The following is a 24,658-nucleotide window of genomic DNA, read 5'->3' as shown; positions in this document are numbered from 1 at the left end:
GAAGGAGGGAAGGAAGGAAGGAAGGAAGGGAGGGAGGGAGGGAGGGAGGGAGGGAGGGAGGGAACCTTTTAATAAACATGAAGACCTTATCTCTTTATTTATAGTGCATATCTTCCTCTCTCCTTCCAGTTATGCTACTCACAACTGTGGATATTTTATAAACCTGGGTGCCTTCTCAAGTTAGCTTTTTTGTTGCAACAGTGGAAGGAAAGCAAGGAGTTTCTCTCTGAGCTTGTTATTTTCAACTAAAATAATGCCAGGGTTTCTATGAATTACACATTTCAGGGACTCAACCCTTATCAAACAGTGACCTCTGGTGGGCTGCCCCAGTGATGCACTTGTTAGAAATGCGTTGTAAAAGCGAAAATACAAACGTCTGAAAGGCGGTCTTGAGAGGTCTGTCATATCAACCAAGTAGGCACGGAGATGATGCCCCTTTTGAAATAAAACTGTCACCAACCTGCAGTCATTTCGGTTAGCTCTGCCTCTCACAGAGATCTGCCACGCATCACCAGGGAGGGACGACAGAAAAGAGCAGACTCGAGTCAGAGGGCTTGGGCTTAAATGCAGACTCTGCCAGTTCTTAGCTGTGTGACCTGGAGCAAGTCATGACCTCTCTGACCCTCAGTTTCCTCAGCTGTAAAATGAAGGGGTTGAACAAAATAAATAATCTCAGTGGTACCTTCCAGCTTCAAATCTCTACTTCTTTGACAATAATTTCTGAAAGGCTGTGTTCAAATCCTAGTTTAATTAAATGCTTATTAAATGCCTACCATGTATAAAGCAGTGTTCTAGCTCCTAAGGGCTGTTGTTGTTCTTGTTATTTGTCCTTCATTCTGGAAGAGGACTATGACATCAGGAAGGTGATGCCATGACTTGCAAGTGAATTGGATTTAAGAGAAGGAGAACTGTGCAGAGTTACCAGCGTCACTTTCTCCCAGAGCCATCAGGGTCAATGGCAAGATGTAGATCGGTACAACTGGACATGGCCCCCAGCTACTGAGGGAGATCCAGAGGGAAAGCCCATAAAATCCTTGCCCTCAAGGAGCTAACATCCTAATTGTCAAACAATTTGTTGGAACACTAGCTCCATATGCCCCTGACAGCCCTGAGAAAAAGAGAAGGAAGGAAGGAAAGAAGGAAGGAAGGAAGGAAGGAAGGAAGGAAGGAAGGAAGGAAGGAAGGAAGGAAGGAAGGAAGGAAGGAAGGAAAGGAAAGGAAAGGAAAGGAAAGGAAAGGAAAGGAAGGAAAGGAAGGAGAGGAGAGGAGAGGAGAGGAGAGGAGAGGAGAGGAGAGGAGAGGAGAGGAGAGGAGAGGAGAGGAGAGGAGAGGAGAGGAGAGGAGAGGAGAGGAGAGGAGAGGAGAGGAAAAGGAAAGGAAAGGAAAGGAAAGGAAAGGAAAGGAAAGGAAAGGAAAGGAAAGGAAAGGAAAGGAAAGGAAAGGAAAGGAAAGGAAAGGAAAGGAAAGGAAAGGAAAGGAAAGGAAAGGAAAGGAAAGGAAAGGAAAGGAAAGGAAAGGAAAGGAAAGGAAAGGAAAGGAAAGGAAAGGAAAGGAAAGGAAAGGAAAGGAAAGGAAAGGAAAGGAAGGAAGAAAGGGAATGAGGGAGGGAGAGAGGGAGGAAGGGAGTGAGGGAGGGAAGAAAGGTGGGAGGAAGGGAAGCAGAAAGTTTCATCACTCATACAAAAGCCCTTCAAATACTGGGGGGTTATTATCCCACCCGCCCCCACCCCCCCCATCTCTTTTTTTCAAGAACTGTATCCCGACTTTCTTTCATGGATCCTTAAGTGGCATGGTCTCAATCTTCTCAACATTCTACCCACAATCCTCTAAATATTCTCCAGCTTGTCAATGTCCTTTGTAAAGGTGACATCCTAAATTGAACATGTACTACAGAGACAGTCTGCCAGGATATAGTGGAATTATCATCTTCCTGGTTGCTACTCTTCTATTTCATACATTATGGGTATGCCGAGAATGTTTAACAACAGGCTCTCCAAAACCAAATTATACTTGCAACACACTTTTAAGTATAATCTTCATTATTAACATTTTCTATCACTTTCTTAAGTCTAGACAATCAACAAAACTACAACTCAAGCCCTGCTTTTTTGTGTTTGCCAATTTGAAGTATTTCAGGCTCACACTGAAAATTTAATAATTCACTCTCTTCACTCTCTCTTTTGCCCTCCATAGCACATTACTGACTCATGTTAAACTTGTTTATTATAATTGCTATTTCTTTTTTTTCTTACAATAGTAACCCTGTTAAAAAGAAAATAATGTTTGCCTGGTGTAACAGGTTCTTGGTGAAGATAGATTCTTTTTGATCACCAATTTCTAGTCTAAATTTTTATCCATTTAATTCATAAAGTAATATGTTCTAGAATTTTGCCGGGAATTAAAGTCAAGCTCCCTCACTTAAACTTCAGAAACTTGGATCTCTTTTCTGTTTATGAAGATTGATATGTGTCCTTCTTCAGTCTTGTGGGACCTCTCTCATTCTCCATCTTTCCAAATCACTGACAGAGGCTCAGCATTGTGTGCCAGTATGTTAGAATGCAGTTCATTTTGGATCTGGTTACAAACTCATCAAGGTCGATCAGTCAACCAGCATTTTACTATGTGCCAGGTGCTGCGCTAAAGGCTGGGGGCACAAAGACAGACAAAAACATGTTCCCTCTCCTAAAGGAGCTCAAATTCTAATGGATATATTCTAAGTATCTCCCTATTTATATTGGATATCAATCAATCCATCAATATTTATTAAGCCCCTACTATGTGCTAATAGATGTTATCCCTATGATCTATCTTTTCTAACCCAAAAATCATTCTTTTTGGTGATGAAAACAGAAACCAAATGAGAACTGAGTATCTCTGTTTTCTGTCCATTGTAGGTTATCATCTTCATCTCCACTTGGAGCAGGGGTTCTGTATCTCTCTTGATCCCCTTCTTTTCTTTTAGTTAAAAAAACTGACCAAACCACTCTCTGTTGCTTGATCTTTGCTTCCCTAGCTCTATATTTCTCACACAATTCTCCCAGGACCAAACCATGCAATACTTTATTCATTTTCAAAGCAAAGACAAACTATATCTTGGGGTTAAAAGAAAAAACTACATCCCAGGGTTAAAAAAAAAACATTGAAGGATTTGATTAATGACCTACTGTCAGTGATCTTTGAATGATGGTGGGAAAAGGAAGAGCTTCTGCAGGATAGAAAAGCAAATGCTGTCCCAATTTTCAAGAAAAGAGAGTAGAGTCTGTGGAATTGTCTGTCAGAGAATTTCACTTTGACTTCCATTTTTGACAGTGTTCCTAAATTGGCCGATCAGAGGAAAGGCACAGATATACTTTACCTAGATTTTAGTGAAGCATCTGACAGACTCTTTTATGTTATCCTTATGGACAAGACAGAGATGGGGGCTAGTCAGATAGTCCTATTGCCTATAGTTTAATTGAAGTCCAACCTGACCAAATGGCTGGAGTCAAGAACAGTCATTAATGGATCAATGCCACCTTGAAGCAAATTTCTGTTCTACCCAAAGCACTGTAGTACCAAAGACAGCTATGCCCCTCCCTGGCTCTCAAGGAGTCTACCATGTAATTGGGGGTAAGAGGGGAGATAAAGTACACAAAGAGCTACGATACAAGAGAGTGAAGTGCATCTGAGAGGCCCAAGGAAAGTGTTATGAAAAATTTGCAGAGGAGAATCTTTTCAGCTGAGGAAGGGAGAAGAGGAATCTTGGGAGAATTCATAGGGTGTTGCTCTCTGAGTTGAATCTCAAAGGAAAGAAAAGACTTCAAAAGGGGACGGGAGGTCAGAGGGTCCATTCCAGGCATGGGAGATGTAAGCTGAGAGAGTGAAGGTAGAAGAGTTCAGTCAACCAATGTTAGTCCAATTTGACTGTCAGGCAGAGTATGCAAAGATGTGAGATGAAGGAATGAGATAAAGCTAGAAAAATTGCTGTCAAATGTATAATCATGACTGCTAGGATCAGGGAAGTTTATAATTTATTCAGCAGGCGACAAGGAGACCTGAAAATTTTTGATTAGAGGAATAAAATGTGGAGCGATGAGGTAGGAAGACTATGTTGTCACAGGTTTGTTTGAAGGCTATGAAAGGTAGTCTAGGTGTGAAAAAAGGAAGGTCTTAACAAGACTATTTCAGTAGAATTGAGAGGAAGGGTTAGAGATGAGAGATATTGTGAAGAAAGTATTGACAGAACTCAGTTAACAGGATGGGTATGGGGAGTGACGCACAGATGGAAGAGTCAAAGAAGCCAAAATTATGGGCTTGGATGACTGGGAGGATGATGGGGCCAGCTTCTACTTGAAAACCAGACAAGTGAAGAAATAATCGGGGTGTTAAGTGATTGCCATTTTTAAAATGCATTTATCCTTACCACATTTCTCTTGTATTTGATGGATGGGTTGTGATCTTGCAGGGAATTAGAAATTTCATTTTACAGATGAGAAAGTTAAGGTCCAGAGAGGAGGTAAACAGAAATGACAGAGTCATGAATGAAACCCAGATCTTTTGATTTCAAATCCAAATTCAGGGCCCTTTCTACTTTACCACAGTTATGTTTCATCATATTTTGGAACTGAAACAAGACTAAGCTATATTTAACATTGAACTTACACAAGAAACATGTGTAAGTCCAGTCTAGGAAAGAGGAAGGTGTTAAAATGTCTTTCTTCTCTCTCTGTCTCTGTCTTTGTGTCTCTTTCTCTGTCTCTCTCTGTCTCTCCGCCCCCTATGTGTGTGTGTGTGTGTGTGTGTGTGTGTGTGATCTGTCTCTCTCTCTCAGTCTCTATCCTTTCTGTATCTGTGTATGTCTCTCTTTCTCTGTTTCTGTGTGTCTGTCTGTCTCCATGTGTCTATCTCTATCCCTCTTTGTCTCTCCTTTCCCTTACAGTCTAGCTTTAAAGTTACACAGAATGAAAAGAAACACAATGTAGCACTCTTTCAAAACCAAGTAGTGATGGAAAGTTTTGTTTAATGCCCAAGAGATAAAAAAAAAAAACAAAATTACTTCAGACAATACTAAATTTGGCACACAATAAAGTTCTGGAGTAAGTAGGCGGCAGCATTTTTTCCTGCTGGTCTGGAGAGAATCAGAAGGATCCAAGGACGCTCTCCCCTTCCCCCATTTTAACTGCAGTCTGTCCCTCAAGGTTTTACCTTCAGATATATATTATTATTATCAGCACCTCTATTATAAAACTCTCTCAAGGTACAATTATCACCCTTTAATCTTCAGCAAGGTTTTCCCCTTTGATCTGATGTTATGCATGACTTCTCACCGTCTGAATGTTATCTGATATTCCTTCCACCTTCTATTTGACTTTTCCAAGCCCAGTGTCTTCTCCTTTTTTAACGTTTCCCTCCCAGCAAGTCTACACCGCTCTGCTCGTCTCCTAACTTGATGGGAGGGAGAGAAGCATCTGGAGCTAAAATTCAGCTTTTGACACCAGCTCCTTTGTTCTTGGCCCTTGCTGTTTTTCAGTCAAGTCCCATCTGAGGTTTTTTTGGCAGAGATGCTGGAGTGGTTTGCCATTTCCTTCTCCAGCTCATTTTACAGATGAGGAAACTGGGGCAAACAGGGTTAAGTGACTTGTCCAGGGTCACACGGCTAATAAGCAGGGCCAGATCTGAACTCAGGAAGATGAAACTTCCTGACTCCAGGTCCAGCACTCTATTCACTGTGCCACCTAGCTGCCCTTACATTGCAATATATCTTCAGTTTTGCTTTAGGCAGAGAAAATGCCTTGTGTTGCTCTCACTTTATTTATTTATTTATTTATATTTATTCAACAAATTCAGTTCACCAAATATTATTTAGGGTTGACAGAGTGGAAAGGTTAGTGGCTTTGAAATCTAAACGCCTAATTTTGAATCCTGGCTCAACCAATTAACTACAGTCAAAGACCTTACTCAAGCTATATCCCCTCTCTCCTCTGACACAAGTCTCTCCCTATTCCAGTTTATTCTCCACTCACCCACCAAAGTGATTTTCCTAAGGTGCAGGTCTGATGATGTCTACCTACATACTCAAGAAATTCCAGTGGCTCCTTCTCATTTTAAGGAAGAAATACAAAATCCTGTTTTTGCTTTCAAACTCCTTCATAACCTTTGTTCCACAACCACCAGCACTCCAATCTTCTTACACCTAACATACCCTATCCCACTCCATATACTTTAACCAGAAACACTGGCCTCCTTGTTACAAGAATAAAACACTCTATTTCTAGGCTCCAGGTATTTTCCCTGGCTATTTCCCCAAGCCTAGAATGCTCCCTCTCCCTCAACTTTTCCTCCTGGCTTCCTTCAAGTCCCAGCTGAAATCCTACTCTCTACTGGAAGCCTTTCCCAACTCCTCTTAATTTGAATCCCTTCTCTCTGTTAATTATTTCCTATTTGTTCTGCATATAGTTGTTTGTATCTATTTATTTGCTTGTTGTCTCCCCCATTAGATTATGAGTTCATTTGAGGGCAGGGACTGGGGTTTTTGTCTTTCATTATGACCCCAGTTCTTGGAATAGAGCCTGGCATGTAGTAGGGACTTAATCCATGCTTACTGACTGACTCTCTGGGCCTCAGTTTCTTTGATTAAAAAATAAGGCTGTTGGACTAGATGAACTATAAGAAACCTTTTGCCCCTACAGTTGTATTCATTAAATGCTCAACATATACAAGATGGCAACTCTACTTATGTCTCTTCTTCAAGGAGTCACGCAAGAGAGACTGTAATGGCTTTAGGGAAGTAGTTCTCAAAACTTTTGCTCTCAGGATCCCTTTACATTCTTAAAAATCATTGAGGACCCCAAAGAGCTTTGGTTTATGAGGGTTGTAGGTATCACTATTTACTGTATTTGAAATTAAAACAGATATTTTTAAATATTCATTTATGAATTCATCTAAAATGACAATAATAAGCCTATTACATGTTCACATAAATAGCATATTTTATGAAGAATAACCATTTTTCAAAACAAAAAAGTTAGGGAGAAAAGTGACATTGTTTTATATAGTTTTGAAAATTTCTTTACTATCTGGCTTAATAGAAGATAGCCCTATTCTCCTACCTGCTTCTTCATTCAGTCTGTTGTTTTGGTTGAAGTATATGAAGAAAATCTGACCTCACACAGATATGTATTTGGAAAAATGGAAAACATTTTAATAGGCAAATAACATTTTAGTATTATTATGAAAATGACATATATACATATATACATACATATATAGCACTTTGAAGTCATTAAAGCGCTAGATACATATTAATTATGATTCTTTTGGTTTTTTTTTCTTCATGATCTTTCATGAAGGTCTTTTTAGATATCTTCTTAATTCTCATAGTTGTCAGTCTTGGTGTCATTATAGAATTCCATTACATTAATACATTGTAATGTATATAATTATTTCCCTATTGTTTTTTGCAATTACAAAAAGGCACTCTAAAAATATTGGAACATATTTTTGATAACCAAATTGTTATTTCTGAAAACTCTCTGATAATGCAAAAAAAAGAATTGTAATATAAAAGAGTCTGACTTTTTTTATATAGCTTTTACTGTGTATTACCATAATGCTTTTCAAATGGATTCACCAAGTTTACAATTTCATCACCACCAATGAATAAGTGGACTCATTACCACACTGAGGTTCATTGATTTAAATATTTTTGCCAATTTGATGAGTGCAAAGTGGCACCTCAAAATTGTTTAAATTTGAGTCTCTTTGACTCTCAGTGAGGTCAAATATTTTTCCAAGTAATTATTGACAACTTGTGTTTCTCCTTTTGGAAATAATTTGTTGATATCTTTTAATCATTTCTACATTGTGAACTGGTAGTTAACTTCATAAAAAAATTTTTTAAACAATTCCTTATACATTTTACTATTAAGATTCTGACATATTTACCATAAATATTTTATCCCAATCTTCTGTTTTTCTTTTGAGTATAGTATTTTTTGCTACACAGAAATTTTTATTGTAATTAAACACATCCATCTTATACTTAATAATTGATTTCATTTTATAATGAAAGTCTTCTTTCTACCACAAGTAAATTAAAAACCTTATTCCATTTTTTTCTCTTTTTGAAAAGTTTGGGTTTTGTTTTATATTTTGGTGTGGAATTCCCCTGAGGTGGATAGTGCAAGATGTAGTTTTTGGTACATTTCCCAAAAGAAAACTGATAACAGATTTTCCTATGTATATTTATTAAATAATTCATCCTTTTCACAGTCTTTGTTTTCCATATGTCTATAAAAGGTTAATCTTTATATTATCTGATTGGATGTCTAATATGTCTATTCTAGTTCATTAATTTATTTCTGTCTTTTTCATCTAGTATCAGATATTCTTGATGATTAATATATTGTAATAAATCAATCAAAATATATTAATAAGTACTTGCTCTATACTATGTGATGGAGGTACAAAGCCATAAAATGAAAACAGTCGTCTCCCTCAGAGATCTTGAATTCTATCAGGGGAATACTTAGCATAATGCCAGGCAACTAGTAGGTGCTTAATAAATGCTTATTGACTGACCAATTGAAACATGTTTACACTTAAGCAATTATAAAACATATAAAGTAAGTATAGTGGAATTTTTTGTAGGGAGAAGAAATAACAGCTAAGGGATCAGTAAATTTTCATGGACAAGCTAGGGGCTTGAGCTGAGCTCTGAAGGTAGGGTAGGGAATTCTAAGAGACCAAAGTAAGGAAACAGTACAGTACAGACATAGCGGAAGAGCCAGTGCAAAATCAGAATTGTTCATCCTTCATTCAGGAAGAAGACTAATGACATCACAAGAGTGATCTTGACTTGAGTAGGAATTGGATTTAAGTGAGGCAGAGCTGCAAAGTTCTCAGCCTCACTCTTTTCTCCAGAGTCATCAGAGTCCAGTAGCAAGACAAAGTCAAGATGATGGGCGATGGCCCAGGATTCAGTGGGTGACCTTGGCCTTTCTAGATTAAGGCCTTTCCAGATCTCAGAGATGGGAAATGAAATGAGACATGGGATGGGAGTAATAGCAAATAGCCAGTCTCACTGAACTGAATTGTGCATAAAGGGGAGTAATATATAATAAGTATGGACAGGTAGGTGGGAGCCAAATTTTGAAGGGCTTTAAATGCTAAACGGATGAATTTGTATTTGCTGCAGGGTTTTCATTAGGAAAACGTCATGGTCAGAATTGTGCCTTAGGAATATTCATTTTGGCAGCCATGTGGAGAATGGATTAGTAAGGGAGCTACTCATGGGAAAAAGAGTAGATTACTGTAATAATAAAGGCAAGAGGACATAAAATCCTGAACTAAGGTGTTGGCCATAGAGACAGAGCTAGATAAGACATACATTGTAGAGAGAATACTGTTTGAGTATGGGGAATGAGAAAAAATTGAGAGTCCAAAGTTGGGAACCTGTGAGGCAGGAAGGATGGTGGTACCCTTGACAGAAATAGGAAGAAAGCTGGGTTGAAGGGGTGGGAGGAGGGGGAGAAGATAATAAATTCTCTTTTGGACATGCTGAGTTTGAGATAACCACAGAACATCCAGTGGGAAAAGACCAACAGGCATTTGATGATGTCAGAACAGAACTCAGAAGAAAGAATAGGGCTGGATATACAGAAAGAGAGAGAGAGAGAGAGAGAGATTTTATATATACATATATATATATATATGTGTGTGTGTGTGTGTGTGTGTGTGTATGTATATATATATATATATATATATATATATATATATATATATATATATATGAATCATCTGCATAGGAAAAGATAATCAAACCCATAGGAACTAATGAGGTCTCTAAGAGAGAATGTAGAAAGAGAAGAAAAAAGGGCACAGTACAGGGCCTTGGAGTACACCTGCAGCTACAGGGCAAGATGCGAATGATGATCGGGCAAAGAAGATGGAGATGCGGTCAAACAGGTAGAGGTACAAAGACAGCAAGGTCACAAAAAGTAGAGTAGAGAAGCACCGGTGGGGAGGGAGGCGGTCCACAGTGTCAACAGCTGCAGAGAGGTAGAGAATGATAAAGACCGAGGAAGGGTCGTTGGACTTAGCAATTAAGAGATCACTGGTAATTTTGAAGGGGATATTTTCAGTATAAGCAACTGGTGGCGCAGTAGATAGAGCCCTGGGCCTGGAGTCAGGAAGACCTGGGTTCAAATTCAACCTCAGACACTACTAGCTGTAGAACTTTGGACAAGTTATTTCACTTCTGCTTGCCTCAGTTTCCTCAACTGTAAATAATAACAGTGACAATAGCAGCAGCAGCAGCACCTGTCTCCTGGGGTGGTTGTGAGGATCAGATGAGATAATGTTTGCGAAAAGCACCCAGCACAGTGCCTGCCATGTAAAGGGCGACTCATAAAGGCTCGTTCTCTTCTCCCTTCCTCGGTGATGATTTTGGAAGGCAAATTGCAAGGAGCTGAGAACCGAGAGGAAAAGAAGTGGGCTCATCAAGGTCAGTAGTGTTTTCTGTGAATTTGGCCAAAAGGGAGAAGAAAGATAAAGAACAATAACCTGAGGGGATGGTAGGGTCTAGTGAGGTGTGGTTTTTTTTAAATAGGAAAGACCTGGGTGTGTGGATGGGCAACAAGGAAAGAGTAGAGATTGAAGAGAAGGGAGAAGAATGCAGGGGTAGTATGCCAGAGGATACAAAGGGGAGTGAAATGAAGAGTAAAAGAAGAGGTGTGAGTCTAAGCAAGGAGAAGAGCTAAAGGAGGAGAGGATGGGAGGGGGGGGGATGATATCAAGGGATTTTGAGTTGTAGAATAGAAGAGAAGAAAGAGGTGACAGCAAATGGCCTCTATTTTCTCAATGAAGTATAAGAAAATGATAGTGTTGGAGTCTTATGGAAAAAAAGAGAAGGTTTTAAATAGCCCCTGTGGTATGGGGAAAAGTCAATTAGGAAAGATTAAAAGGACTGTCTTAAAGGCAATAAGGAGTCAGTGGAAATTAGATAATATGAATTAGTAGTCAACCTTTTAAATAGTTCCAGAGCACGAGTAGGAGCACAAGAAATTGATGGTAAGCGAATTCAGGGTTGGGGTTTGGCAAGGCACAAGTGGTAATACAGCACATGGAGGACAGGGTGTGGAGAATAGAAAAGACAGTGAGTACCAAGTTAAACTGGCATCTACAGGGTGTCCCTAAAGTCTGGACACATAGGCAAAAATGCATATTTTCAAGAAATGAAATGAATGAAATTTTCGACAACATTTTATTTAATTGGAATATTAACAAATAACACCTTCAATACGATTTCCATCATTTGTGATGCAAAGGTTGATGTGCTTTGCAAGATTCACATGAACTCGATGCAATAACTCCACATTGCTGTCAATTTTAGCACATTCACTCTTTATGTGTTCAATCAAGTGTGGTGCATCTGTGATTTTCATTGAGTACACCTTCTCCTTCAGCATACCCCAGAAAAAGAAGTCCCTGAACAACACAGAGTCTTTGGTGAAATGGTTAATGAGATGTTAATGAGATTTCCTATGTGTCCAGACTTTAGGGACACCCTGTATAGTATAAGGACTGGGAAGGAAGGAAAGGGAGACCAAAGTGGGGTATTGGTCCAGAAGGGCACTAAGGGTGAAAGTACTGTCCAAGTAAGGACAAAGAACATGTTTAGGAGGAGTGAAACATAGGCAGAGAGGGAATGACAGGAGGTTGTAATCAGACAGAAATATTTCAGAGTTCTTCATAATGGAAGTATAATGCTTGTGGCTGAGGGTGGGATGGTTTCTGTGTATTGCTGAGGTAATTTGTAATGGGCTTTAAAGTCTGGGAAATGGAGGAACCAAGAAGGGGGACTAGGGCTGTTTTATGTCTTATTGTCATCAACAAGAAGGAACTAGCAGCAAGGGCTACAAATGAGAAACTTGGAGGGAAATGAGCACTCCATCTTAGATTTGGTGATGGAAAAAGAAGAAAGCAGGGATATTCTGATATGTTCCCCAAATTTTAGGAGAACAGATTTCAAAAGATTCAGAAAGAGGAGAGGTAGGATCCAGTGGTCTTAAATCCTATAAGGAAAGTTAGCTTAGGCAGGATGGAAAATGTGAAAGAAAGGGAGAAATAATTGCAGTGAGGGAGGGAAAAAAGGTAGTTGTCTAAACTACCTGTTGTGGATACTCAGGGATGTCATCAACCACCTACAATTTTAAAAGGCATGCGTAGATGATGGAAACAAGGTCCGGAAAAGAGAACCAATATAAGAGCATGGCATAGTCCTATAAGAATAATGTAAGGAGTGTTCTGAATGAGCTCAGGTTACCAATGAAAGGTAAGGGAAAACCAAAGAAGGCTTTCAGTGCTCTTTGAAAAAAGAGAGAGCTCAGATGCTTGAGGTGGACAAGATGGTGGTAACGGATGATGAGAGAAGAAGAGCTGCTCAATCGTTACTTTGCTTCTGTTTTTCTGCCAAACAAAATGACCTTTGGACTAGAACAGGCAGAATGAAAATAAGCAAAAACAAGTCAGTAAAGATTAGTAGGGAGCCAGAAAGAGAGCACCTAGTCATCCTTTATGAGTTTAAGTCACAGACACAGAATCAAAGAGTAGGAATGGATCACAGAGAACATCTAGACCAACCCATAGCTGATGTCACCAGATCCAGAAGAACAACACCTTAGGATTCTGAAAGAACTGGCATATGTCTTTGCTAAGCCACAGTCAGGGATCTTTGACAGATTGTATAGAATAGAAGTGATGAAGGATTTGAGAAGGACATAGATGGTCCCAAATTTCAAAAGAGGAAAAGAAATGCATTTCACACACTATAGGTCAGTGAGCTTGATTTTACTTTCTGGAAAAATTAGAGACTGAATTATTAAAGAGATGGTTAGTGAACTTCTAGAAATAGAAGTAATAATCTCAAAGAATCAATGTGTCTTTATAAAAAAAAAAGGCCATGCTGGGTTTGGGGTTTGGATTTTTTGTGGTGGCAAAGAAATGGAAATTGAAGGGATGTCCATCCATTGGGAAATGGCTGAACAAATTGTTGTATATGATGGTGATGGGATAATATTGTGCGTAAGAAATCATAAGCAAGATGTTTTAGGAAAAACTTGGGAAGACATATCAACTGATGCAAAGTGAAGTGAGCAGAACCAGGAGAACATTGTACATAGTAACAGCAATATTGTAAGATGAAGAACTATGAATGACTTAGCTATTTCCAGCAACACAATAATACAAGACAATTCTGAAAGGCTTCTGATGAAAAATGCCATCCACCTCCACCATGTTTCTCCCCTGCTCAAAAACTTTCTTTGTTGTCTGTAACATAAAATGTAGTCAACTCCCCTGGACTTCTGAGGCCCTCCAGAATCTGGTTCCAACTTCTAGCCCCATCTCATGTCACTCCATTTCACATACTCACAAATAATTGTTTCCTCTTCTTACCTTACTCCCTTCCACTTCAGGACATCACAAAGGTCATTCCCCAACCTGGAACACGTGCCTTCCACACCTTGTCATGCAGTCCATTTTTTCCCATTAAGGCTCAGCTTACACACCTCCTTCCTGAAGCTTCCCCCACCCCCAGCACCAGGTGTCTTCATAGCTTTTATAACATTTTGTCTCATCTTGTCCTTAGTCCTTTTTACAGTTTAGCTTTTATTATACTTATGTAGGGATATGGAGTATATACTCTATTACAGCTCTGTGGGAGCAGAGAGCACAAACCATGTGGTTTGCCATTACTTCATTCCTGTTTCCTACATAGCACCTCACAAGTGGTGGGTGCCTAATTAATGCTGTTAAATTGAATTCATCTGCTGAAGTCACAAAATACTGTAATCACAGCTGTCATTTATGTCACTTTTTGGTTTACAAAATACTTTAGGTAAATTATCTTATTGTATCCTCAAAACAATCCTGTCACAACAGCCATATGGGGTAGATGCTATTATTCCCTATTTTACAAATGAGGAAACTGAGGCTCCAAGAGGTTAAGTGACTTGCCAGGGGTCACACCTTAAGTACCAGGGGCAGGATGTGAATCCAGTTCCTCCTGACTCCAAACCTATGCTTTATCCACCATACCACACTGGACAGTAAATCACCTCTCTGGGTCTTAGTTTCCTCACATATAAAAGCATAGGATTGTAGTAACTAGATGACCGCTAAGCTTTCTTCCAGATCTAAAACTCCAGGAGTTTAAATGGGTAGATGAAACTAGCTTTGAAAAGGTCTTCCAAGCTCCCAAATTCTAACCATTTTCAGGTGAGTTCAAAATGGTCTCATCCAATACAAAGACTTGCTGAATAAGTTTTAGGGAAAACATTTAAAATGCTTAAGGAAACAGATTTTAGCAGCACTCACTAGAATTTTGGAAGGTCCTGTTTCCATAGTGTAATTAATGTGCTATTTATACAATAATGGCACTAGTGTAAAGAAAAACAATTTTGAAAGACTTATGAGCTCGCACCAATGCAATGACCAACTAACATTCCGAGGACCAGTGAAGAACCCAGGGCCCCCCTTTCTGGCAGAGCGGTCAGGACACAGAAGGACATGTTTGTTGGACATGGCCAAGGCATAAATTTGTCTTGCTTAGCTATTCATATTTCTTACAAAGGGTTTTGCTTTTCTTTTTCTTTAAAGGAAGGGCATGGGAGGGAGAGAAAATAACTTTTTGTTAATTAAAAAAAGATTTAAAAATTTTAAGCAGCTAATAATATACTGCTTGTCTATTTACTAAAACAAATGTCCTAAGAACTTCTATGAATACTTTGCTAGCCTAGCAATTATTCAGTCAACAAGCATTATTAAGTATCTGCAATATCAGACATGGTGCTAGGCTCTGGAGATGCAAAAACAAAATTGAATGATTCCCTGACCTTAAGGAATTTACATTGTATCAGGGGAGAAAACAGAGAGAGAAACAGAAGGGTCACTCTAGCAGATAGGGCACTGGACTTGGAGTAAAAAAAAAGTAGGTTCAAATCCTACTTCAGATCTTTAGTAGCTTTGTGACCTTGGACAAGTCACCTAGGATTTTCTGGGCCTCCGTTTCCTTACCTGCCAAATGAAGGGGTTAGACTTGATGGCCTCTAACGTCCTTTCTAGTTCTTATGATCAATCTATCCCTTGGCCTCTATGGTAAACAAGGGAAATGGTATTGACAGAACTTTCTCACTTTTAGGACTGCTCTCACAGACACTGCCAGAGGGACCGTGTCTGGGATACCCTGTATTTATGAAATATATAGAAGTAAATTTTTAAAAATTACTTCTCAAAGTAGTCAAATTTTTTCTTTAAAAAATTTTATGATACACCTGCACAAATAGGTCTCCCTTCAGGAAATTAGTGAGCTTTTATTAGATTCCAGGTGTCCCAAAAGTTTTAGTGCAGTTTTAAACTTTAGTAGCTTACATTGCTTAATAGCTTAAATATAATTTGTTTCTGGGACACTAATGCATTGTTGGTGGAATCGTGAACAGATCAAACCACTCTGGAGAACAATTTGGAACTATGGCCAAAGGACTATAAAACTGTGCAAACCCTTTGATCCAGCAATATCACTGCTAGGTCTATATCCCAAAGGCATAAAAAAGGGGGATAAGGGGGGAGAAGGACCTATTTGTGCAAAAATATTAACAGCAACTCTATTGTGGCAGCTAAGAACTGGAAATTGAGAGGATGCCCATTAATTGGGGAACAGCTAAACAAGTTGTGGTATATGATTGTGATGAAATACTATTGTGCTATAAGAAATGACAGGCAGGATAATTTCAGAAAAACCTGGGAAGATTTACATGAACTAAGGCAAAGTAAAGTGAGCCAAACCAGGAGAACATCATACACAGCAGCAGCAAAATTGTTCAATGAAGAACCATGAATGACTTAGCTATTAGAAGCGATACAATGACCTAAGACAATCCCAAAAGGCTCACGATGAAGTGTGCTATCTGCCTCCAGAGAAAGAACTGTTACCGTCTGAATACAGACTGAAGCATGCTATTTTTCAATTTCTTTCTTTTTTTTACATTAGAATCTTCTTGTATAAAATGACTAATATGGAAATGTTTTTCATTATTGCACATGTATGAACTATATCAGATTGCTTATACTGTCTCAGGGAGGGAGGACAGGAGGAAGGGAAGGAGGGACAGAATTTGAAACTCAAAACTTTTTTTTAAATGTTTAAAATTTGTCTTAGCATGTAATTGGAGGGGGGGGGGAAGTACCATGTTATAAATATATATAATTAGCTTCTTTCCTTTCTGCTACATAGCACAGCAGGGCATAATAGAAAAAATACTAGACTTAGAGGCAAAAGACCTGTGTTTGAATCTTGGCTCTACCACTGATTAACTGTGTAATCCTAGACAAATGATTTATCTGCTCTGAGCCTCAGTTTTCTCATCTGTAAAATGGAAATAATTCCTACCTCACAGGATTGTCCCGAGAAAAATTCTTTGTACAATAATAATAGCTAGCATTTGTACGGTGTCTTAAGATTTGTAAACTGCTTTCCAAATATTATTTCATTTGATCCTCACAATAGCCTTGGGAGGTATGTGCACAATTATTATCCCCATTTTATAGATGAGGAAATGGAGACAGAGTTTATATGACCCCCCCCCCAGTCCCGTGTGTCTCTCTCTGTCTCTCCCTCTCTGTCTCTCTGTCTCTCTGTCTCTCTGTCTCTCTCTCTCTCTCTCTCTCTCTCTCTCTCTGTGAGCTGTGATTTAACCAGTATAGGGACTTCCCAGTGAGGAATTCCCTTTACTTATGCAAATCAGACCATTCTGGACAATTTAGAGAATTGCCTGAGGCACGGGGAGTTTGAATAACTTGTTGACCTTCACATAGCCAAAAAGTGTCTCATTTGGAACTTGAACCCAGGTCTTCCAGTCTGAGGCCAGCTCTCATCCTTTGCTCCCCATTGCCTTTCATTACTATTGATCAACCTCTACCATCCTTCCATCATGTCATCTTTATCTTGCCTTCACTCTCTCCCTTCCCCCCACTTTGGAATATCTTGACTTTCCTCTTCAGTTTAAAATGGGAGTACTGTCCCCCTCTCCATTTCCCATTGTACTATATTGCTGCCCACAGTTGCACCTCCCTGTCACCGAGCTCTCTCCTTCCAAAGTCTCCTTGAAGAAACCAAGGGTACCATGTAACTTAGCACAGTCCTGACATCCAAGGGGCCCACTGCCCAGCCTTCCTCCTTGCCCATAACTTCTATTTAATTGCAGCCATGGTCAAACTAGGCAATAGACACTGCCTATGGTGAGTGAGCCAAGAGCAGCAGCGAAAGAAAATTATGCTCCAATCTCCAGGGAGCATGCTCTTCATTCTCAGGGAGGCCTTTGGGCTCTCTTTTTTGTCTCTCAAAACTGTATGAGTGAATGGTACATCAGCCAAACAACTGTTGTCTTCTGGAGTCATGAGACGTTGGTTTGAATCCCACCTGTGTCATTCAATACTTATGCAACCTTGGGCAATTCACATAGTGTCTCTGGGCCTTGGTTTCCTCATCTGTAAAATGAGGGAATTGGACTCTAAGGTTCCTTCCAGCTCTCACAATTACAGGCTCCTAAATCTATATGAATTACCACCTTCCAAATGTGCAGGATTCTCTCACTGCTGTTTTCTTTCTAATGGTAAAAAATAACAGCTGCTATTTTCTATATTCATACTATTATCTGCAGCTTCTCTCTCTCTCTCTCTCTCTCTCTCTCTCTCTCTCTCTCTCTCTCTCTCTCTCCCCACACACACACACACACACACACACACAAACATATATACATGTACCTATGTGTGTGTGTGTACGTCATCTAGGCAGCACAGTAGATACGCATGAGGCCTGGCCTCAGGAACACAGGAGTTCAAATTTGGCCTAAGATTCTTACTAGCTGTGTGACCCTGGGCAAGTCACTTAACCCTGTTTGCCTCAGTTTCCTCATCTGTAAAATAACAGTAGAAGGAAATGGCAAACCACTCCAGTATCTTTGCAGAGAAATCCCCAAATGGATTAGTGAAGAGTCTGACAGGACTGAACAACAACAAACGTGTGTATATGTAACCCTTTGACGTTTCAAAGTGCTTTCATACACAATGTCTCATTTGTTGTGACAACAGACCCATGAGTTGACAGGCTGTAGAAGTGTTCTCTCCTTTTTTACAGATGAGAAAACTGAGGTTCACAAATTAAATTATTTGCTCAAGGTCACTTCACCAGTAAATGGTGGAGCCAGATCTGAAACCCAGTTCTCCTAATTCCAGGTCTATTTTCACTATTTCCATAATGCTTCTAAAAGCCTTTAAAATTAACAAGTCTCTAAAAGAAGTCCAGGACCCAAACCACCCGCCCACTATTCTTGCGGAACTTGTGTCTGTCTCCTTTTGTCTTGGTCTGCCCTCTCCCTGTCTCCCACCCATGGGACCCCTGGTTCCTCAAGGCAGAGATTGTGTCTTGTCTTGGGGCCAGTCTTCAACACAGAGATTGGGTCTTTTCTTGGTTTTGGCCCCGCCTACCAACTGCTAATTACCCAGCGATGTCCAGTGCCCGGGGCCACAGAGGTTGATCCTGACAGCAGGGACTCGAAAGCAGCAGTGGGACTGGCAGTTGTTTTTTTGTTGTTGTTGTTTGACAAGGATACTTCTGTTTTCTGCAATTTCCCATAGTGGGCGGGCGAGTGCTGCTGCTGCTGCTGCTGCTGCTGCCGCTGCCCACAACCCAGCTGGCTCAGATCCTCCCTCTGGAAGGAAGGGCCCGCTGCTGTCCTGGCCACTGCCCTGTGCTGCCGGGCCGCTCCCCAAACCCGGTTCTTGAGCCTCCCTTCTACAAACAGGAAATAACACTGGCAAACCAACAGCTTGTGGGAGCAAGAAAACCGCCCTAAGCTTCTTCACCGAGTTAAAGAGCTTTCTATTTTCTCCTTGTGGGTTCTTCAGCTAGCCAGGCTGGCTGGATAAGCAAGTCCGCCAGTGAATGCCTCCTTTTTCTAAGTTAAAAGTAAATAAAACATCCCACGAGGCTGTCTCCAGCTCTTTAATAGAACCATTTCTGTTGATTACTCACACTGGTATCCAACAGGACTGCAGTTGGTTGTTAACATCTGGGGGGGAGGAGACCCTGGAGGAGAGGTGTTAATTTAGTTAAAGGCTTTCTTCGATGAATCTCATTTTGGCAGGAGGAAATCAAGAGAAGCTGAATAATACCATTCCATCCACAAGCTTTTGTAAGTTACCCCCCCTAAGTCCTTAATTAATTTTGCAATCCCTTTCACTGTCCCCAAAGGATTAGGCCAGAGTAGACAGAAAAACTAATAGAGAGAAAGGCTAGCTCATCTTGAAATGAAATGTTTCTCTTGTCTCTATTTTAAAGTACCTTTCTTCCCCACATTTTCTGTCCCTGTAATATCCCTGCAACTCATTTGTAACTCTCAGCCTTGCTCATTTGTAACTTTCCAAGATTACTACTTCCTTTAGATTTTGCTTCAAAACAAGTTCGCTTACCAGGTGAGTTGGCGGATTAATAAGACTTCTTCCATCACAGGCACCTCCACACAAGCCAAGGTGAAAACGTGAGGCGATGCTTTTAGGTCTACTTTTCTAAGTTGGTTGAGATACTTTAAAAATTATTAATTGCAATGAACAATCTTAGTTCCAGACAACAGAAGATGAAACCTACATCTTACTCCATGGGGAGGTGAAGGGCTACCAGTCGAGAATATAGCATATGTTGTCACAGTGGTTGTTTTGGTCAATGGGGCTTAACTGTTGTTGTTGGTTTTTTCCCCCTTTATTAGAAGGAAGGTTTCAATGCAGTGGGGGTAGGGGGGAATCAGGAAAAGACTAATATAAAAAAGATATATAAATTTTTGTAAATGGGGAGAAAAGGAAACTATTGTTGTGTGAAATGGGATCAACTAATAGAGAATAAAGGAAAGGTTCATTTTATTTCTAAGAAAAATGTATATTTGGAGGGAATAGCAAGTTGTATGTGGCAGATTTGCAGTTTCATGTGCAATCATCTTTTTTATTGTACTATATTATAGAAATGCTTGTTTTGTTCCATGAATTGAAAATAAAATAAATTTTGAAAAATAAAAAGGCAAAGACAAAAAAAAAGAGTAAGTGTACATATTGGGCATAAATAAGGAAGCTACATTGAGGAATGGGTTAGGTAACACATCAGCCTGGCATCTGTTCACTTTTGGAAACGTGACTATGCTCCTATGCTAAGACATTCGGGCATCAAAAATCTCCTTTACAGATAACTGATACTATTCTGCAGCTGAAGCTTTGTGTTGGGGGGAGGGGGAAGAGAGTAGGTGGAAGGACTGTAGCCTCCTAGCAATATTTTTCCACTGTAACACTGTGTAGATAACCTCTTTGTCAGAATATTGCCGAAGGAATTTCTATTTAGGTATAGGCTGGGCTAGATGGCCTTGGAGTTCTCCTTCAATTTGGATTGTGTGATTATGAAAGACAGCTGCCATTAGGGTCACTATCCACATGAATCTACTCTGCCCTTTGGACCAGAAAAAAAAGGTGGGGGGATGGTTTCCCTGTCAATCTGTGGAGCTCAAGTCAGAATGCTGGAGCTTAATAACACTAGTCTTGTAAGGAAATCTCATAAGACACCTTCTCTCTTCAATTTATGTGTTAAAAAAAAAGAAAGAAAAACTCAATGATGATTCTCTATTTGTCTCCAAAAAACATGGTGCTCTTACCCTTCAGATATAAAAGGCATGACAGCAGTTCTCCATGTTATTGGTACCCCAAGTGTTGATACTTAGATTTACCCAAATGATGTCTCTGCCCTCCACAAGAACTTGTAAGCCCGGGGTTGCCATAGCTGTTGATCCAAGCAGATGGGAAGAATTAATGGATTCTCAATTCAGGGGTCACAACTGCAGGTGTCATTGGGAAATTCAGGGCAGCTGTCCGGAGACCTAGACAAAGACAATAAAACAGAGAAGAGCCGTCAATCCTTTGAGGTCACCTTCAGGGGTCAGACAAACCACAGTGAATTTAAGCTGCTAAAGAGTTTCCTTAAGCAGTATAACCAAATTTGCTGGGTGGCATTAAGGTGTAAAATGGAAATAGACTTCTCCCAATATAAGTTTCATCCTGATGGAGAAAACCTTTAATTTCTTTCTAATCATTCAAATTGTTTCAGTTAATCCACTTAGACCCACCGATCTTGGTCACCCCCGTAACAAGCTTTGATTATCACCTCCTATAGGAGATACCCTTAGCTGGTTTCTGGTATCTACTTTTCCAGGGAAGAACGGGTGTTGTCACTTTATAAATAAAAGACGGTTTTCCTTTGATAATGACAAAGAAAGAAAATCCCCACCCCACCCCCCAAGAGAACATAAAAGGAAAAATGGTACGGAAGGAAAGGCTAGAAATTACGGTGAGGTGTTTTTTTTTTAGATGAAACATTTTGACTTTATCCCTTGAGGAAATTAGTTCAAACGCTGAATCCAACTGTTTAATTGCTCAGCCAACAGATGCTGGTCCATGCTTCTTGGCCAACATCATTTATAAGGAGAAATAACACAGAACAAGGCTAATAGATCAACAGAAATAGATCAATAAATAGATGTTGCCCCTGATGAGTATGTCATACTAAAAGGAACAGCTGAAGCAAATCATGCTAAGACTTGGGAGAAGGGCAGAGCTGCATTCTCTGGCATTTCTAAAAACCACCAGAATCCCAGAAGGGAACAGACAGAGAGAGGGTTAAGTGCCTGGTCTGCCGACCTAGCATCCACCAATTAAGAGCAGGATTTCAAGCATCACCTAAGAACACATATTTTCAACCAAAAAAAAAAGGTTCCATGCTTACTAAAAGCTTTTTCCTGTCAATGTATTTTGAATCAGTGTAAGGCAGTAAGTACATAATTGCTTATGTATTTAGAATGTGAGTTCATTGAGGACAGAGCCTATGGTTTGTTTCTTCTTTGTATCCTCAGCACTTAGCGCAGTGCCTAGCACACAGTAGGTGTTTAATAAATATCCACTGAACTGAATTGAATTAAAATAAAGAAGATAGTCCTGATGCGTTCCCACAAAGGGCCCTTGCTGATACAACTCATCCTTTGCTACACATCGCTCTCTTCTTTTTTTCGTTCTCCCTCTTTCCTTCTCTTTCCATTTCATTGCCTCTTTTCCCCCCTTGCTCAGTGGGAAACATTTACTGGCTGAATTACAGGTGATTTTGTGACTAGTGCTGTCTACTTTTGCTGATTGGACTCCCCTTTTCTGGCCACTCTCGTCTTTTCTGGTTCCTTTACTAGTCTGAACACCCAATGACAATTCCCATTACCTGGCTTCAAAACACCCTGCCAGAGAGTCATCCAAACCAGCAGACCCCTGGGTAATGCACAAGAGGCCCTTGTCATCACTCTACCTGAAATCTAATCACTTTAAGCAAAAGGCCAAGAAAGGAATACATGCTTTCAAAAATCAAACATCACCAAGAGAAATTAAAAACAGGCCACGAAAAATAGGGAAGAAACAAAGTTATGGAATATCATAGGATCATAGAAGGGACTTCCAAGATCACGTAATCCAACCCCCACATTGTACAGCTAAGGAAACTCAGGCCAGAGAGGTGAAATAACATGCCCAAGGTCATAAAACCAACAAGCAGCAAAGCTGAAGTCCTATTATCGTAGATTTCAAGTTGGAAGGGACCTTAGAAAACATCTAGTCTAAACCACATATCTTATTTTTAAGAAGACTCGGGCTCAGAGGGGCAAAGCAACTTGTACGAGATCACACAGCTACCAAGTGGCAGAGGCAGCATTCAAACCCAGGCCCTCTGGCTCCAAATCCAGTGCCCATGCCATGACACAATACAGGAGAAATAAAACAGAAGGTAAATATTGCAACAAAAAAAAACCCATAAAACTCAGCAGACTATGTGATATAATAGGAACTCGAGAGCAAAAAATTAAGTTGCTGAACTGCCACTGTAATAATGTTCTGTGGTAAGATCCTAGAGAAGTTAAGCTAAATATTCTTGCTGAATCCAAAAACTGGAAATGTCTCCACCACCACATACCCAGCCATGCTATACCTGGAAGCAACCAAGATCGATCAAAGGATTAGCAGCACAATATGACTATCAGTGCAATGAAATCACCACACAGCATTGGAGACTCGAGTTGCTGCCCCCCCCCAACTGGGAATCCTGGACACATATGGTCTTTATGTTTTTGTCTCTCTACACATATTTCTTGTCCTCGTGTTCTCGTTGTGTTCATATGTGTCCATGCTTCCCACTGATGATAACAACAAACACTTTAAGGTGTATACTGCACTTTACAAATATTATCTCATTTTATTTTCATAACAATCTTGGGAGGCAGTGGCTCTTATCATCCCTATTTTTAGAGATGAGGAAATTGAGGCAAATGGAAGTTAAGTGACTTGCCCAGGGTTACACAGCTAGTAAGAAGACTTGAGATCAAGTCCTCCCAAATCCTGGTACAGTCTTTCCATTGCACCACTTAGCTTCTTCTTCCCCCCCCCCACCTCATATTCTCAGATACCTTGATTTCTAATCTAGTAAGTTTTAAAAATAAAAAAATATTATCTCATTTCATGAGATGGGCTGACCATTCTAGAGCATCACTGATGACCAGGCATGAAAGTTTAAAATTAATTTTGCAAGGATACCTTTATGAGGGAACACATGCAGCTCACATAAACTTATTAAAGTACTTTATATGGTTCTCTCAGGCTTGTTTGTAAGGTTTCTATCCAGGAACATGTAGGGAACAATTGGTCCCTAACTCTTCAAGTCCTTTGCTCATCGGAAATACGAGCTCTCAAGGTCCTAACCTTAGAAGGGTATCATTGGATACCAGTAGCTATTGATACCTCAAGGTTTGGCTATATACTCCAGCATTCCTTTCTCTCAGTATCATGTGAAAGTGTCCCTGACATTGGTGCTGCCAACTGTGGACATATGCAAAATTCCCTTTTATATAACTAGGCGCTCACTCCTACTTTAACTCCTACCAAAAAATCTGTTACTCACAGAAGTGGCATAAATTTAAATATCAAAGATCTCCAAGAAAAACTATGCAAAGGGGTTCACGTTCAACTCACCACCTTAAGTGACTTTGTTATATGTGGGGGAGGTAGATATGGAGCAGGGTAGGAGAAAGGTGTTCTTCTGGTGACTTCTTTTGTGGACTCACTGGATTTGGAATCAGAAAAAAAAATCTGTACTCTTCTATTTACTATCTGTTGTTGTTCAGTCATTTTCAGTTACGTCCAACTCTTCATGACCCTTTCTGGAGATTTTCCTGGCAAAGATGCTAAAGTGGTTTGCCATTTCCTTCTCTAGCTCATTTTATAGATGAGGACACTGAGGCAAAGAGGGTTAAATGACTTGCCCAGGGTCACACAGCTAATAAATGTCAGAGGTCAAATTTGGACTCAGATCCTCCTGACTCCAGACCCAGTGCTCTAGCAACTGAGCCACCTGGCTGCGCATACTGTTATACTTGGTCAAATCATTTAACCCCCTTCAGTTTCAATTTCTATATCTGTTACCAGAAGGATTGGATAGAATGATCTCTTAGATCCCTTCTAGCTCTATATCCCATGGGTCTATGAGGCCTAACTGGGACTATTTGCT

The sequence above is a fragment of the Trichosurus vulpecula genome, chromosome 1 (genome assembly GCF_011100635.1).
Source record: "Trichosurus vulpecula isolate mTriVul1 chromosome 1, mTriVul1.pri, whole genome shotgun sequence".
Lineage (NCBI taxonomy): Eukaryota > Metazoa > Chordata > Mammalia > Diprotodontia > Phalangeridae > Trichosurus > Trichosurus vulpecula.
Note: the sequence above shows the minus strand (reverse complement) of the source record.